The sequence below is a fragment of the Anopheles moucheti genome, chromosome 3 (assembly GCF_943734755.1).
Source record: "Anopheles moucheti chromosome 3, idAnoMoucSN_F20_07, whole genome shotgun sequence".
Taxonomy (NCBI): Eukaryota; Metazoa; Arthropoda; class Insecta; order Diptera; family Culicidae; genus Anopheles; species Anopheles moucheti.
This window is the reverse complement of record NC_069141.1, coordinates 13,931,182-13,950,545: the sequence shown is the minus strand read 5'-3', so window position 1 is coordinate 13,950,545 and position 19,364 is coordinate 13,931,182. Positions and strand designations below refer to the sequence as shown.

General features: G+C 43.0%; 1 long non-coding RNA gene across 1 annotated transcript in view; it reads right to left on the bottom strand.

The window, feature by feature from the left end:
• Positions 1 to 20: 20 nt before the first annotated feature.
• LOC128303728 (uncharacterized) overlaps positions 21 to 19,364 on the bottom strand; it is a 47,332-nt gene continuing 27,988 nt past the window's right edge. The window contains exons 2-3 of the long non-coding RNA XR_008287398.1: positions 9,713 to 9,940; positions 21 to 370 (exon numbers count right to left, since the gene is read on the bottom strand). This is a non-coding gene — a long non-coding RNA (uncharacterized LOC128303728). The remainder of the gene's footprint in view (positions 371 to 9,712; positions 9,941 to 19,364) is intronic.

The window sequence follows — 19,364 nt, the reverse complement described above, 5'->3', positions numbered from 1 at the left end:
GTTCCCGTCCCCGTCCCCCAACACTGCAAAGCTTCGCTGTGAGATCAAGCTTTTGTGAGTTGAAAATTCCTGCCCCTTTGGCAAAAAAAAACGCACAACTGTTGCCTTTCGCAAATATTGATCCTCTCGTTTTTGTTGTTGTTGTTGCTGTTGATGGTTGATTGGTATAAGATGAAGGGTGTTGCTATCGTTTACGTTCGGTCTAGTTTCGGATTGGCGCCGGTCGTTTCTCGGCGGTTCATGATTTTCCACACCGCACTATCAATCACCTCCAAGTGTGCCGGCATCGGTAACCGGTGTCGCATAGTGACAAATAATAAATGGAAGGTACGGCTGCCACACAGCTGCCCCCGGGACGCTGTTGCGCATGCTGCAAAGAGATTGGAGAATGGGATGATTGGATAAGTAATTGTTGTTTTTAATTTGACCAAAATAATTGATAGCACAAATACACTTTCGAGGTACGTTTTAAGCAGTACAATAAGGTTGTTCTAGACCGATTCTAGGTCTATTTCGATTTACTCTATTTAAACTTGAAAAAGAAAATCAGAAAAAGCTACATCTTTGCCAATTGATTTCAAAATTTGGATTCTGTTTAATGTGAAATATGCGTAATGGTTTCCTCCTGAAATTCCCTTGAGTGGCAAAACTTGTATTTTTAATATTTATTTTGAACAGTTCGTACGTGATAACCCTGCAGTTTGAATTTGTAACCCTGTATTTTTTTTACTCAAACGAATTGTAGGATGTAAGGATTTCCTTCCTAAACATTCTTCATCCCTCCAGAGAAATTCGATAAATAATAACAATGCCACCGTAGGGTTAGGATCTAATCTATCTTCCATATCATATTCCGCCTCACGGACTCATGAGCATATTTATACACAAAGGCACGCCAACCTCTTCATCCGCCCAAATCAAATACACCAAATGGGACCTGCTTCTCGCAATGCAGGATGCAAAATTAATGGCGCTTACTCGATCAAAAAAAATATTGCTACAACGAGTAGCAATTTCTTCAACATACATCCTTACCGCTCAGACACGACGGACTACAGGAACGAATATTCGTTTCGTACGATTGTTGCGTACAGATTTTACGGGGTCAATATTTTGTTACGGATTTGCCAGGGCACGAAAAGGGCACTTTCTTAGAAATGAAGCCTCTTTCTCAAGCGTTGCGATTTGTACAGCGAATCAAACGCAGAGCATACAGTGCGGCCCCGGAAAGCGTCGGTGTGTGTTGGGAAACTAATGCTAACATTGATTCTGCTGGCCTACGGCGCAGCAAGTTACAAAACGCGACAACTCAATCAGACGATGGATGGCATTTGGGAAAATGTTGCCGAACCGTATCAATGGTGCAAACATAACAACCAGTGCGAACAATTCACCAGAAAATGTTGCACGAAACGTGACTTTTGTGAAGATTGTACACCCGTGTCACTCGTGACGATGTGCCCCTCGTACTGGCCCGGTAATACCGGGCACGGGCGGAAGGAAAATCGTTATCGGATGAAGATACCATATGAAAAGTAACACCATTCCAGCGCCCGGATGCTACACTCAGCCTGCGCTGTACGAGGGTATGCTCCAATCTGCCGAACACACCAACGCTCTTCCGGTGGCATCTTCATGAGAATTTGTTCATGTTTTTGCTCTTCTCCTTTTCGGCTTCATCTCGCGCAGACTGTTTTCCATAAAATCATCACACACATTTTGCATGACATTCTTTCAGCCACACAGCCACGCGGCTGCTGCGACGTCACTGGAGGCTCGTCGTTCTAATGCTCGACCTGATATTGTTTTGCGATCGCTTATGCATGAGCAAAGTCAACTCCACAATACACGCCGGTTTCGTCTCGTTGGAGATGGGAGGGAGTCACCAGCAAACACTCACCGCGGATGGTGGATTTCCCTGAAGATAAACATGTCAATTATGTGGAAATTTTGCCGTCCGTTTGGCCGAAAGAAATCGATAACCTTGGAACGACGAGCGCCGGAACCATTTATCAGCTACCTTGATGCCATCATCCTGGCATGGCGTTTTCATGACTTCTACTATGCGTGCAGCGGGAAAGCTTACACAGTTTAGGATATTCATGGAAGCTTTTTTCTTCGTTTTGCTTAACAATTCAAAAGCTTCTTCATATGCTGGAAGGAAAAATTCATTGATTTTTCCTACCCACTTGCACACCGCACATCTTCCCGGCATAAAAAAAACCTTGGTGACGATTTGATCGCCCAGGTTCGCTTCTTCGTCTCGTGTATTGCTATTTACTAGCTTGCGCCAAGCCCTTCAACGATCTTTGGGGGCACAAAAACGGGACCACCAACGAGACGATATCGATCGATTGATAGAAAGGTGCAAGAAGATGGCAATCGGTTGATGGTTGATGCCAATAATGATTTCACCTGCTGCTCCCGCGCCAGTACAGTCATTGCATTTTAATGACCCTTGGAAGAGTTGGGCACAAAAAGCATGAGAAGGTACCATTAATTATGATTGACGAGATGCTGCTTTGAAGCTGCTGGTGACGTTGATTCGATTGGCGCAAACAAATAGGGGGAGGTACAATTCTTTTCCATCTGCCCTGGTAATCAATTGTTTGTCTGTGAAGTGGTTTAACAATTGCTGTTAATATCAATCAATTTGATTAATTATTGTCTGTCTTGGGTGTTCCCTTTTTGTATACGTTGTAGTTGCAAATTATAGTTCGTCATCGAACATTTACTCGTCAATCGTCTAAACATTTACTATAACTCACAATCAAGACCATAAACCATAAGATTCAGCCAACCAAACTTAACGCGCATCTGTAGAGAGTTTTATTCCAACCCAAAACTTTTGATTGCTTCTTGGCCCACACAGGATGCTTCTCCTTACACAACTCTTCCAAGGAAAATTTTGTTTCGACCTGTTGCGGCTTTTTTTTCTCTGTACCACAATCGGAAAAATCAAACCATTTCCTTTTATTTATTCGCTTCAGATTGGTGTGCTCGTTTCGCAAACCTTCGAACTGCACTGCACTGTGTACCTTTGGTACGATGAAACCAATTCCTTTCGAAGCAAATCATCACACCGTAGCTGCAGCACATTTCGTGCTTTTCATTTCCTTCCGACCGCCACGGGTGGGCGATTTGGTCCTTTTCCGACCGGGCCGCTTTCCGTTGCAGCACACACACACAACCAAACCGGCTGACTGGTCGGATGGAATTTATTCATTAAAATTGTACCATTTCCATCCGCAGAAAGCTTAACGAGTTTCGGGGTATTTTCAGGTTTTCTTTTCTTACTAATTCTGTTTTTGTTCTGTCCCAAAAACCCGTACCTTTTCGCTTCTTAAGCTTAACGCCCTACGCCCATACGCTCTGCGCGAATGTTTTCGAGTGCATCGAAGTATGAAGCGCAAGGAAAACTTATGACTATTTTAAAGGGTTTTTTTTTTCTCTCGTGAAGTTATGAACACCACACTGTTTTATAAGTTGCTTAGGGGCAGCTCCTCTTCAGGGGGTTTTTTTGATTTGCTAGCTTTTTGGTACGGCATAATAACGTGCGGAAAGGTATGCACCGAATGCGGTTGGGGTGAATGGGACTTCCAGACATCCGAAGCCATAATAAAAGGAGTGCAACTTTGCTGGAGATTGATGATATTTGATTTGTTTTGCTAGCATTGAAAGGGAAAACGTTGAACCACGAATTATTTTTTCATCTATAAGGAACCAATAAAATAAGACGGTTGTAATCGATAAGACGTAAAATAAATGATTTCTAAAAATAGAATGCAGTGATACGACGGTGCCCTTCGTTAGGCATTAGAGTAACACAAAGTCAAATGTAATGCGAGTAATTGATTGAGATATTGCCTAAAAGAGAAAAATAGCATAAAACAGAAAGGGTCAGAACAACAATGATGTTTTCTTCCACTATGAAAAAAAAATTAATCCAACTATTTATAAACTTTATGTAAAACTAAAAACTTTAGGTATTATAACAGATGGGAATAAAAAAAAAGATAAACGATTAAGAAAAATTGATATTAAACCCAGAAAAAGGGATATTTATCTAAAAGAGTAGATATGAGAGAAAACAATACAAGCACATGCATGAATACATGAAATTTAGATATTGTTGGATCTGAATGTATTGATTCATGTTGTAATGTAAATTTAAGTTATTAAAGCAACCACAATACAATATATATTATGGATAAGAAAAATAGTGCTTAATCGACTAGTATTTATAAAAATCCTAGTAGTCGGGTTTTTATAAATATTTTTCGATTAAGCACTATTTTTCTTATCCATAATATACATTGTATTGTATATGTGGGACGGATATCTGAAGCTGTAAAATAACCAAAGTCATATTACGTCAATCCATTCAGTTCAAGTTAAATATAGAGAATGTGATTATTTTTTTCTAGAGGTTGATCTGCAGTACTAGTAGCACATGTATCAGAGTTTCCTTTTTTACAAAATGAAAATAAATTAGCCCAATAAAATAAGCATCAGCCGGATGCCGTCTTAAAATATACTGAATTTCCCCAGAAAACCTAGGATTAACCAACGGAAGCGCACATAATCCCACCTGGTCGGAAGGCACACACATCCCATCGTTGCCGCCCGTCTTCTATTCGCATGTCCAAGGAATTTGCACCCAGAGTCATCGATAATGCTACGTTTGGACGCACACGCATGCGCTCGCGTATGGAGGCTAACCACGGGGCCATACTTGCGCCTCGGTTTAACGGACGGCATCCGAAAGCGATGGTGGAGCGCGGTGGTGGAGAGCTACAGAGCATCAAAACAAAACACCCGCCGGGTTGCGGCAGCGGCTACAGCATCATGTAGTAAAGCTCGCTTTCACTGGCCAGCGCGTTGCGCAATGCGAGCTCAATTAGCTACAATCATACATTGCATTAGTGGTCATTATTTCGCTCTTTCACTCTCGTCGGCCAAAGTCATATTTGCTAGTATGTCGGTTTGTGTGTGTCGGATTTGGTGTTTTTTTTTCTCCCACTCTCCCTCTTATCTCCCTGGCGCATCCCCGTTTTGGGGTTTGGTTCACTTTTCCCACTTCTGATGACAGTTCGAGATTTTCCCAACACTCACACGGGCGATTTTCCACCGACTGATATTGGGAGTCCCCTTCGTACGGGAAGGGGTGATTCCACACATGGGAAACGTGGAACGCCGCTGTTCGCTAATAGGGTTTCGGCGATGAGCGACAGGTGCTCGTGGTCGCACCCCTGCTGGACCGTACAGGGCTGGCCTGTTTCATCATCTAATTTGGCGCGACATTTCATACGTACGGAATTGCAACACATTGTGCGCTGGTCGGTATCTTGGCATGGCTGTGCCATAACAGCGATGATGACGGTCACCGGGCTACCGGTATTACCCCGGGCACACCGTGACAATGTGCGCTCGCTGGTAGCACATTCGTAACGTAATTGTTACAATTACGCTAACCGGTGGATGAGGCGAACCCAATCGTAATCTTGTTCACCCATTCCCCGGGGTTCGAGGGGTGGACAGCAGTGATTTGGCTTCGCATCATAAAATGCACCCAGCCTGTCTGTACCGCACGTTGTTTACAGATGTTCTTCCGCACCGGTACCATTGGGGATCAATTTGTGTACGATGTGCCATAAAGCATGCTGAAATGCAACACTCGACGGTATCGTGGCGTTGGTGGAGAAAGTACAAATAAACAGATTAAAAATGGTGGCAGCATTTGCACGAATTATCAATTAAGATACGATCCCGGCAAGTCTTACCGACTAATGCGACGGTCCAGGCTAAGAGCTTTTGATAAAGCCGGATTCGATTTTTCATCCCCTATCGGTTAAAGATTCAAGGCACGTGCCTCCTCCACACACAGTAAGACCTTTTTCCGTAGTATCCACAACGGCCGCGAGGGTTTATATTTCATACTTATTCAGCAAAACCTCTCAGGAAAATAAACGGCAACCGTGAATAATAATTGCACAACATTTCCTTCCCACCGATTACGTGATATTATTTGTGGCGTCGATGTACTAATGTCGTATTTATTTGTCTACATTCACCGGGAATGATAAAATTCACTGCTTGTCCACGTCCGGCACGCAGGTATCTTGGTGTGCTTTTTGTCCGAAACTTCCCGGGACGTACAGAATCCTGTTGAACGGAAAGTGCCAGATCGCCAGCAGGAAGATATTAAAATCCCGGGGCTCCTGTTACGGAACCTTCAGACTCTCCGTTTTTTTCGGGTGGGCGTGAATCTCGACCGAACACAGCTCGGCTTTTGCCGGTATTGCAGTCGCAAGGGCGGTGATTTATGGTTCCACGCGTAGATAAGATATATCCGGGGTGTATTAATCAGACGGGCTCAGTGTGAACTCGCTAATCGTGGTTTTGCTGTTCATTTGTTTGCGTTGTGGGGGATTAACGATCGATCCGAAATGTTGACCCCATTTCCGAACGGTAGACCCCGAACGGTTGCCCTTTGGGGAGTTTGCAACCTTGCGAGTTGGAAATCCATTAGATGGAAGCTCCAATCTGGTCTATGACTACCCACAATGGGGTAGTAAAAAGTGTTGCAAGTATTAAAAAGCATTTGATGGATATCAATGCTTTCAGAAGTTTATATCCACCCTCCCCCAGACTTATGCTAATGAGCTGAGAGCCATGTTGAAGTAGCCCTAGGAGAGCCGGTATGTCCTTTTAGTTTTGTTTCAAGAAAAGGTTCTATAGTACTGTGGATATGTTATGGAATGATTTATTGCTTAAGGAGATCCCAGACGAAGATCACGAAGATCAGCAACAGAATATACAACAAAGAATTGGTTGTACATTTTCATAAAAAGTATATACAACAAAAGATTTTTAAAGTATATTTTAAAAGATTTAAAGATTTAAACTACTTGTACTACTTTAGGAAAGATTAGATACTCTAACTGTAAATATCTGTTAAGTAGTATTATCCATTGTTCACAACATTTGCATGCATCGCATTTGTGTCTAATATTTTGCTTTCCATTGTGGATTTGCATTTCCATTTCCAGCTGTGGCTTCTGCTCTTATGCTTTCCTTGAGCTTTTGTACGATGCTCATACTTAGCATAAATCTCTGCGCTGGTTGTCAGGGTTTTTTTTTTTCAAGAAACACGAATGCTTCCGACAACGAATGCAAATGTAACAATTGCGAGAGTACACAATGGTTTGTGGTTGAAAGTTATTATTTTACTACAGCATGACAATGGGAAGAGGATGGCTATTATACACCATTCTGACTGTACATGTAAACCGGTGTTGGAGGATTCAACAAAAAACCAACTCTGATAGCATGTCATAACCGCCGTATGTTTCGTTTTGTTCTTAGTTTGAACGTATTGTTTCTTATTTTCGTACGAAGTAATTTTTTTTTTTAGTGACGAGAATGATAAAAATTCCAGAAATAAAAATAAGCTTTCCATTTGTACTACACGGTCTATGTCCGATTTTCCGCTTTCCCAAACGGTATGTCCAGTGCGTATTCACGAAACCAAACTCCTTTTCCCACGCACGTTTTCGCACGATATTTTGATGTTTCCTAAAACCCACCAGAAAGGGTCATCCCGGGGCAGATGAACAAACAGCACCGGCCCCCGACTGTCAGCAAAGATGTAGGTAGCCAAAAAGTTTTTCCCCCGTTGGAGGTGACATCTCACCGAAACACCACAAGCGCAAGGGAGCGACCGGCAAGGGATGCAGGGACGGAGATTAATCAGACCGGTGGGCAGCAAATTGCAGATCACATTCCAAAACTGTTTGGCTAGCAACAGATAGAAAAAGATGACTAAGACATTTTAGCAAAACCCAACGTACGCACACCTACGGGCAGTTGTGGCAAAAGGACATCGTAAATTGGACCTAAAATGTGATGGTGCTTCCCTTTTTCCTCCCCCCATTACCTGAGTGGGTGAGTGACAAATTTATGCTTTTAAGGGTATTTACCGAAGAGCGAGGGATGATTTTTCAGATGAGGAAAAATCGGAAACCGAAGCCATAAAATTACAGCCATTTTGCAATCACGGTTTATCTGCACGTGAAGCTATTCAGTGATGAGGTTAGAAAACCACAGAATGAAACAAAACAATTCTTGGAAAAGTTTGTACACTCATGATGTGAAGACAGTGTGGTGCTGTGTGAAATATTTGTATTAAGTAAAGTAGAAAGATAGTTAGAAAAAATTATAAATAAAATTTTCTATAAAATCTATTTTTCTATAAATAGAATTTTCTTCTCATGTAGGATATAAACTTTTATACAATGAAGGTTGGAAAAGGCAAATCAATCATATCGCTTTTCGTTATTCAATGGCAAAGAGGAGGATTTTGGAAAATCAATTTACGCTCAACATCGTGGCCACTTGCTGATGGAATCTCGATATTTTTTTCCCAATATCCCTGAAGGCCCAACCTGAGCTTTCGTTTCATCCTCCGCAAGAGGTAAACATTTGCATTCCAACGAAGGCACACCGTACCGTATCGGTTCAGCAAACATGTCTCTGCTTGCACTCAATTCTCGATTCATCGGGTACGAGCCTGCCGGGCAGGTTAACTCTCCTAGAAGTAGTGCCCTGTGCACCGTCGCCACTGCAGCGCTGATTCGTGATCTTCCGGTACGTGCACGCAGCCGCACGCATGGGATGTGCACGTACGTCGTGTTTAACGCAGCATAATGTTGTTTGAACAACTTTTCAGCATCTCAAACTACCAGAGGACAAAAACACATAAAATCGTTAGCCCCGGCGAGGATGGCCGCAAGCATAAACGGCTGCGTGCCGTTAGCGCATTGACCTAGGCAGGTTCTTTTCGGTTTGGTTTGGACATACATTTTCGGTCATACACTTCGGGTATTGCTCCGAGCTTACACGGTTGGCTGGCCACGACATTAACGAATGACAGCCACGGTGTCCAAGCAACGGCTGGAAGGAACCTCCACCGGTGGAGCCGTCCGTGGAGAGTGCGTTCTAACGGAAAATGCAAACATAACCAATTATCCAACCGGTCTGGAATTTGGCTACTCTGCCAAGAAAGCGCGCACTGTGTAAAGGAAGGGCGAAGCAAAACACTATAATGTTTGAAAAAAAAAATAAACAACCAACAGTCCCGTACGCGGCAAGGCACGATATTTGTCCACTTTCTCTCAAAACCAAGACCTCCACGTGTGTCTGTTGCGGGAGGGAAAAGTTTTTTAGAACGCACTCCTAAACTTCATCGCACCATCGTGCACGCGCACTCGAACGGTTTTTGGTGTTTGGGGCGATCATGCGGTGAAAAACCCGTACCCGGACCAAGCCGCTAATCGGATCGAGCTCAGTCTAGTGGAACATGACCTGCACTGCATGACATTCGAAGAATGTTTGGTACGCCGAAGACACACCGGCCTGGACCGACGGAATAGTTCGTTGGCTCGTACGCAACCATCGGACCGGAAACCGAGACTGACAACCGCTTGTCATCAGGCGTCTTTGGGAGGCACTCGGCCCATCTTGCGACACCGCAACCGCAAACGAAACAATCGTGGTAAGGAAGAAGCAAAAAAAAAAACACAGTCGTACGCCAACGGTCACAAAGAGGGCTAAAGACATCGAGGCTAAAAAACATGGCACGCGGCCACAGACGCACGAAGTACCCCCGGCAACTGCCGCATAATACACCGAAATGACACATTTTACTTACCGGATAATGCACCCCCGTCTGAACCGCGGTCACCTACGCCCTGTTCCGCGTGTGTCACGTGGGACGACGACGGATGTAAAGAAAGCTGCTACAGATGCCGGAAAAAATGTCCCTCCCGTGAGTGGTTGTGCCAGAGGACTTTAATCAGCCGGTTCCTTCCGTGCTTTCTTGGCAGGAATCAGCGATCCGCAAAGTTTCCCCCTAGCGCCGGCAGTAGGCGTACTGGAGCTGGAATGGTACGAGCAGGAAGGATAAAAACATAAAAATAAGCATAATGAGCGGTACCGTACTGGAATGAATAAATTACACAGCATTTAGCATAGAACAAAAGGCCACTTTTATGCCGGGTGGTTGGATTAACAGTGGTGTAAAGTCACACATCGCTGATTCGGTGATAGGGAAAGAAAGTGAAGGTCAATTTTTTTTAACACATTAATATGCAATAAAATATGCAACATGTTTAAAAGTGAAGAAAGATACTGCGTCAGAGCAACAGATGTGCTATAAATTAGAAAACGCCTAATAGTATGCAATTAGGTAATCAAATTAGCCTAATGTCGTATCTCAAGACCTCAATTTGCATACATTTAGGAGGACAAAAGACAATCAGCGACATTAAGTGAATAGAAAAACATTGTCATCTGGCTCTGATAAAGTTCTTTTTTGCAAATCAAACTTCGCAGTAAAGCTTCTTTTAATCCGGCTTTAAACTTAGTCCCAAGGACTTGCCTTCATCGCTCCATATATACAGGTAAGATTAAACGTGGAATATAATCTTCTGGTAGAAAAACTTTTCTGTCAGCAATAAAGCACCTTCTCGAATGGAAGGAAGACGATTGTATCTACCATTAAGCTATGGTAGCGTGCAAAGCTTAAAGGTGAATCGCCATAAGACATGGCTCTTAATGGTGTGTGATTTATTGTTTGCCGCACTGGTTCAGCGGTACAACGGCACGAACGTAAGTGAGAATCCTTTCAGACGCAAATATGCTTCCGTACTTATTTTATTTCCTCACCGGCCATAGCCATCTGCCGGTAAAGCCAGGCAGAAGCTTTCCACTCCATCTAATCGCATTCCGTTCATCTTCTTACTGATAGCGACCGGACCCGCACTACCTTTTTGGATCCGAAACCATGCACAAAAGGAGGACACAAACAAAAGCAGCTCATGGTGACAGCCGTTGGTGGTGACGCCTCTGGTGTCTGAGCATTTTTCCTTAGATTTCCCCAGTGGAAAATGCAAACTTTCCACACGCCACTAAAAGCATTGTCGGGGAATTTGGAGAGTTTTATTCATCTTTTTTTAGAAGCCAGGCACTTTTTTTTAGCACATTTCTGTCCACCGTGGCGTGCTGGGAGTATGGGGAAATAATAAAAAAAGGAACGGCACACAATTGCATTTCCAAAGTGTTTGCCGGTACGCCGTACATCACACTTCATTCACACGGCGGTGTGAATCGACGCCAAAGACGCCCTCCAAGCACGGAACGTCCTTCACGGAAAGGCTTCATTTCCTTTTCGCTGAGCATGCGGTATCATTTTCACCGAGTCAACGAGAGAGAGGGAGTGAGTGTGGGCTTTTGAGTGTAACCCTTCTTTTTCGCGAATGGAATGTGCAAACGCGAATGCTTTAAAGCGCACCGCACAACCGAAACCACCAAACAAGCGCGAATGTATGCACTTTTTTTTTGTGGGTCGATAGAGTTGCTGTTTTCCATTGTGCTTCAGCCTTCCACTCCATTGTGGTGGAAGCGTCAAGTGGTTGTTGACGGGGGTTTTCCCCGGGTACCTATTGGCACGTTCAATGTAACTGTAACCTGCACTTGGCTGACGATGGCGCTTTTAATTGATTGATTTTTCGTTCGCATGCAAATTTGTGCGCCACTACCCCTTGTCGGTGTCTTCCGTCCAATATTCGTCTCCTCAACAATGTTGCACACAGGCGCAAAAAAATTGGAGAACCACAAAGTTAAGCCAGAAGAAGTAATTAAAGTGTTGAGAGTATTTATGCTGACGTACAGATTGCCGCTCGATCTGAAGCGATTCCTGGTTTTGTGGTTATGTTTTAAAAGTTCATTAAATGGTATGCCCACCTGGACACAACCGCGACGTCAGTGCCTCTCCCAAAACGATTCAATCGACCTAATTTAGAACGCAATCTGCTGCTCATTAGCCGAACCCGCATCGGTAAGGGTTGGTGTGGTACTGCCGGGAGAGAGCATTACACCCATCCGGAAGAACCGAACGAAGCGAAAGCAATTACATGTACGTTCGACGCAAGCTGCACATTTGCAGTGACATGGATTTTCGCTTTCCATGCGACATTCACATGTTCCACATTGCCGTAATAAATTTGTCCTATTTTCGATGAGTGTGCCTGGGTAAAAGCAATCTGAAGAAGCTGGCACGAATGGGTTGAGAAAAGCTCACAGCTATAACGTTATTTAATATCCAATAGGAGAGAGCTCTGACCTTCAACTTTTCATCCATATCATGATGGTTCCAGTTTCATGCTTTCCACGAATTTGCAACAGTTTGCCCTAAAAGATCTTCCTCGTAGCCTCAGATAGATCACCTCGCATCCAGCACCATTAAAACCATTTCGATAATACCCCTACTAATTAATCTGCTATTAAACGTCCAGACCACCAGAGAGTGAGATGAACCAAAGGTCTTCTAGATCGAGGATTTTCCTAGATAGAGGACTTTTCTTCCATGGGCAACTCGAAGCTTCAGAAATTAAATTTTATGCACCCAATTAAAAGCTGTTCGACCACGTTGGACCGTCTCTGCTAGCTGACCTGGGCTGGGACAGAGGGGTACCGGACAGCTAGAGTATCCTCCTTGATTCGCACACATGAAATCATCATGAAAAAAGCGAACGAATTCGAGCGCATCTTTCGCTGTGGAGCGTATATTCAACATCGCAAGAAGAGGCTCCGTTTCCATTAATGAACCCGTTTCTAAGATGCCGTCGCACGACCGCTAGAAACTAGACCGAAATGGTGTCGGATCGAAGAAAACAACAACGGCACTAAAATGGAAAGTTATTATGCTGCAGCACAACGCTTTATGCTGCCCTCGCGGGATCGCGGTTTCGCTGATTGGCAATTTTCGGCCGATGTGCGATCGTAAATTGTGCTCATTATGTGCTGAGCGCTAGGGAAAGTGTATAGGTGCGGTGTAAGACCCTTAATGAAATACTTTGGTGCTTGAAGATATACTGTTTTTGTTGTTTCTAAGTGTTCCATTTTTTTCGGTTTGCCACCCTTAGGCTACTCTAAAACTGCTCGAAATATTATTATTGAGGTCTATTGGGTCCGAAGTCGCCGGTTCATCAGAAGCATAGCGGGATTCGCTCGCCCTTCTGCGGTGTGGTGGGCATCCATTCAGTGTAGCATAATCTCTCGCCCAACCTACAACACCTGGGTGGAAGCGGCCAAAAAAGCATCACTGCACGCCCATAGTGTGCATAATAGATGAAGCCGAGTCGTCCGCGTACGGTTTGGCGAGAAATTCCACTTCGCCAGCTAATTACTGAGGCTTGCGCGTGATTGATGAGACCGCTTAAAAGGGGTTCAGTTCAGTAAGGGATTTGCCGAAAATTGTGATCACTGACGCACCACAGCGCTGGTCGCTGGTAATAATATGCCACAGTTTATATTGTTTGTGCGGAAGAAGCAACAACTAAAGAAAAAAGAAACACCCGATCAACACCGCACGATCGTGTGGCGCAGGAAGAAAGCGGATTATGTATTGCATTACTTTAAAATTACATTATGTACCGGCGAGGTTAAACGTTATTATCATGCGTTTCCTTTCCCGAAACGACTCATTTCGCTGGTTTTGCTTCATGGAACCATTTACTTAATAAAACGAATGTAAATCACGTGCAAGATCATTAGAGAGTAATAAAATACACGATGACATGACTTCGCTGTACCGCGAATGTTGTAACTGACGCTAATAAAACAGTCAGATAGTCTCGTAAAATACACTGATGGCAATAGCTTAAGGTGCAAATTTGCTAAATTGTTTAATTAGGTACTAATGTTATGCCGTACACTGTTCTGATTTTAACGGAGATACGGATACATTTGATTTTAGATAATTGAAAATTAATTGTACTTTAAGGCGATTAAATTAATATGATTATTTGAACGGGATATGACATATAACTTCTCTTCAATATTATTTTTATTAAGTTTCCTAGGCAGAGAGTAAACAACTGTTGCCTTTTGGATCCTCTCTTTCGCTTTGGATTGCGTCGTCTCTGGATGAAATATTATTTATATTAGTTACTGATTTAATAACATAAATAGTTGCAAATAATTCCACCCTTTTATTTATTTCCAGCAGTGTACCAGAAATGTGAAAGCCAACAAGCACGTGATTCTTCTTCTCAGTATGATTGATCTAGCAAATGCTTTGAAGGGCTTCACGTTTCATTTCCAAGTGCTACCGGTAACATCTACCTGCAGACCATAACCACAATAGAAGGTTCTAGCATTTCCCACTGTACGGCCAAACAGAACAAGCGGGAGTTAGATACCCATTATCATTATTATCATCATCACCATCTTCATCATTCACCGTCGTGGTTGGCACATCTTGCGGAATGATGTGCCGTATTCCGCGACGAACCCATTCAAACGATGGTGTCTGTTGTCCTTTGCCGTTGTCCTATCCTCTGGGAGTTTCTCCCAGACATAACTGTGTGTATGTGGTTTTTTTGTGTGCTCTATCTGATCAGTTACATAGAAACTTTTAATGAAAATGCACTCAACCAACCAGAAGTTGGTGCGTTTAACAACTACGGGAACGCACGAACCTTGGGGTTCGGATGCGAGACCTCTGATGGAGTTATGTAGTAGACACTCTCACTGTTTGCGGGAACGGTCCCAAAGGGAAAAGTAAATACAGTTTATAACGCAATTAATTTTAGCTAATTAGACATTGGCACACTACGCGCGCATGTACACACGCACCGTGTACCAGGGAACCGGCGATAAACCGGTGCGGATGAAGTTTTGATTGAGGCTTTCGCGCGCGCGTTGAGTATGTTCCGGTCCTGCTTGTTTATTCTACCGAACGAGAAGGCTTGGAAAAACTGTTAATGAAAGGAAAATATTGTTTCTTGTTTATGTTGCGAACAGATGTTTTACCGGGTCAGCATCCAAGATGGAGAAGATAAATCGCTCCGTTACAGCACTGCTGGACGTTTTGTTGACGCGAAAGTTTAATTTTATTTGTGAGGAAGATTCGTTCGGAGAATTCGTTCTTTTATTACTATATTAATGTGCAAAGAATGATTGCTTTTTCTAAAATATTTTTTATTGTTTATTTTCCCACCACACTTGTTGCAAAATCACCGGAAAAATGCAAATAACTAAAATTGATCCGATCGTGGGCCTATCGCAAAATATGAACCATCCCATTCGTCTGCATAAATCATCACCCAATGATTATAGCAGACCCCAAACCCAACGGCGCAGTCGCCCGAACGTGGAAAATGATTCAATATAACCCACCAGCTGTTTATTTATGTTCGGTTTGCTTTGCTTTTCCCGGGGAAAAACTGGACCACCTGCAAACTTCCACGAGCAGCTGTTTGTCCAACGCGTATCGAAAGCTTTCTTCCATTTTGGCTCAGTGCCACTTTTACAATTACACACACCCACACACCCACACACCTACCCACCAACACCTGCAACCAATCCAACCGGTGAGGGCGGTCAAAATTTTCCTTTCATTTTCCATTACCATTTTTCCAATTCCATTTCCACTGTGCCGGGTTAGGACCGGCATGCACACGGCCGAGGTCGCTATTATTCGTCAGGGAATATTTACATTCGTAAGCACAGCTGGGCAGGTGAAAATAAAGCATACCTTTTCACCAATTACCATCGGCACAGCGGCGGCCGGTGCCATGGTGCCGGTAGCGCAAGAGCACGCGCGCGCTTTACCTTTTAATTTCCCGGGAATTTTCATGCGGCACGCGGACACAAAACATTCAAAACATCAAACCGGGGCCATGTAAAAGACGAAAATGAACAAAATGGTAAGAAATTTTCCAAAACCCCCCTCTCCTTCGCGTTTGACCAACCTCACCCACTGCATTCTCGCGCCCGTGGGGTGTGGTGGAAAAGGAAAAATAATGAAAATAAAAAGAAAATTTACTCGATTGTGTTGTGGCTTTTAATAAAATTAACATGAACCGCCGATTCCGAGAGAACGGCACATTTCGTGGAGATAATTAACACACGAGCACCGGCACACATGGGCGAGCTTTAGATCAGGCATGGCAGTTTCGAAAGATTGCTTCAAGTCCACGGGACTCGATTATGCACAATCCCGTCACTAATTGACATGTTTGTCGTTCGCCCCGATTATGATCAAAACATTTTGTTTGGTTTGTTTTTTGGTACCCGTGTCCACGTTCTTCTGCTTTACTGTTGCGCAACAGTAGTGCCATCTTTTATTATGCTAATTTAATTAAAATCTTCACGTAAAATCATAACTTTCTTCCTTTGTACCCTTACGCTGCATTTATGTTTGTGGAGCACCAGTAAAGATGCAAATGAAAAGCATTGACATATCTTATCATGATTGTACCATTATTGTTTGCGTATTTATATCAGGCCAGCTGGGAACTAAAAGTCGGTAAATATCCATTCCGAGGCAACGATTTAGCTTGGGAGAGCTTTTGCGCAAAGCTATCCGGGCGAAACAATGCATTACAGTGTGGCATCGTAACCAAATGAGGTTCCGCGCTTGGAGGAAGAAACATCCCGGGACCGGAACGTAGCCATTCTTTGCCACCCTCGGTGTGAAACATGTAAAATGTGAGTTTCCCAACATACCCGGTGCAACAATGTGTACGTGATAGGCAACGGAACTGTTAGCAGAAATTAAATACTTGCTGCACTTTTTTTGGTCTGTCAATTAAATGCGATGAAAACTGTAAAGAAACTGAGGAGATACTTTTTTTCTTTTCCACAAGCGTCTACAGTCCGGATGCTGAACTCTTGTGAAAATGAAAATATTTGTGCACTGACAATGTTGCGCTAGCTAGCAAATACCAGCTTTAATCATCTAATGTTGGATAGAAAATATGACTGAAATTTCCTTGTCTATTAGCTATTTAAATAGAAAGAGAATACTCTATGGAACCTCTTTTTGCAATGGAAAACTCCTATCTGGGTTTGTAAATGAATCATTCTTCTTTCATCATCATTACACCTTACTGCACTGCACTTAGTACATTTTATCGCCTAAATGAAACATTAATAATGCGAAATGATGTTGATGAAACCATAGAAGGAAAGGAAAACTCGGCACCGAACGCATCCTTGATAGGCGCAGTGGCCGAACAGGTGACCCAAATCCCGACATTAAAACACGAGACACAGTCCCTACCTCTGACCGACGATACTGACAGCACAATACGGATGACTTTAGTTTGAAGCCTTTAATTTCCTGTCTTTTTTATATCACTTGCCGACAAAAAAGGGTTTCCGAGCACAATGTCCACTCCTGGTACTCTGCTTTCTACAGGTGTACAGGTTTTTCAAATGGTACCGTACCGTACTATTAATTTCCCACCAACAGGAAATGCACACGGTTGGCTGGTGACCACCATCAACAGCAAGGATGACCGTATTGTCTGTTGCGGTTAACAATTAACGCTGGGGACCCTTCTCGCGTAATATTAATCGCCAGGTGCTACTGTCCAACCGCGTCCCAAAGCTGGACACATAAAGGAATATTTGTTTACTCGAGAAGAAAAGAAATACGAACCCAACAGTCAACGGAAGCGGGTGTGAGCGAGAACGGAAAGTCGGAACGGTCGGACTGAAATTGAAACATAAGGCGAGATAAAAGAAAATCGTTACAATCGGTATGAAAACTTTCAAAGGTTTCCAAGGTTAATTTTCCTTTCTTAAACCGGCATTTATACGCATATCAATATCATGCAAAAGAGTTTTGAAAAGAGGACTTAATAAGCGTCTGATAAGCCATAAAATGGTACACAACATATTTTATGTGCGTAAAATAAAGTTTAAACATTTTTCAACAATATGTTCACATTTTCAAACCGTCCAAGAAAAACTCATTGGAAACTCTTGTTGTTTTTTATCCGGGCGGATATTAAAACCAAATACATAAGCTTATCGCAGGAAAATATGTTGCCCATGGTAAGGTTTCTTTATTGCACAAAAGCAATAAACAGGCAGTAGCCTCTGCAATTACGCCAATCGTTTCCACCATCACTGACCACCGTATAGCTTAATCCTCGTGGGGAGCAAGAGAAAAAAAAAACGTGCCCGGTCACATTTTATTTAATCGAATTTGGACTCTTGGTCCTGAAGGTAAACTGTCTGTGGGGGTGATTGGAGAGAGGAAGAGCAAAGTTTGATGGAAATTTGATTAAATCATAATCAATAGCAACATTACGTTGCTTCGTTAGGGTAAATATGTTAATTAACTTTCCTCCTGCTAAGCGAAGTTCCTTTTCAAGGATTAATAGAATCACCCAACTTCTAATTATTTCTGATCCATGCTGGATATCACAGTTAAGCTGAGCAGATTATACAAATAGTTATTGCTTCCAGCCTGGCTAAACAACCAGCTAGCAAATGAAATCGGTCCGGTATTGTTACAATTCTACTTTCCTCCGTGCCATTTTGACCAAGGTCAGCCATAAATCGATCATTGCCTCGACTGCGTTGGCTATTTATGGGTCCCGTAGTTGTCCTTCAATGACGCCTTTGAATAAGCATTATCGTTGGGTAATGATTCAAACAATTCCCCAAAGCACTACAAAGGGCTCTATGGTGTGGCAATAGCAAAGAAAAGATAAAGCTACAAAATCCTTTCCCAAAATCCTTTGGAGATAGAACATAATGTTCAGCTAAAGTGTAGTAAAGTATTTGCGAACTTAATTGCAATTTCTGTACCATTTTCTTTGCTTTCCAAACATACACCAAAATGTCCCGAGATTCGAAACATACCATGGAAGCAGCCTTGCAACCGGAAGCATGTTTTATTGGGTTTTTTATGGAATCCATCGTAATGCGTTCACAAAAAAACTCCAACATCCAAAAATACAACTGCCCCGTTACATCCGACCAAATTGAAACCTTTCAAATTGTAACCCCGTTCCATTACATCCTTTTTACGAATCCTTTTTCCGAAACTTTCGTCTACCGAGTGTGCTGCAGGGAATCATTTATACACAGCCCATATCATTCCACCCAGCTCAAAGTGGTGAAGTTTTGGCATGGAAGCAGTACCTTCCTGTACCTTCTTTTGGTTCGCTCTTCCACATTTGGGATTTTGAGACATTTCCAGACAGAGGCATGCCTTACGTAACTCGATCACAAGTGCATTTCAAGGGATTCTCCAAAGAATTAAGATTGCTATTGGTTTGTTAGACGTGAAAAAGGGGTTTTTGTGCTCAAAAAAACCGTTCAATGCTTCAATGAAGATAAATGTTATCGATGGTGCGGCAATTGTCAATATTTATTACCGTTGAGAACCCGATTCTCACCATCCGGCGGGAGCTCCATCCGCAAGCTAGCTAGCTACTTCGCAAAACCGACTGCAGGGCACGGCAAAACAAAATTCAACGGATCGTACTCAAATATTC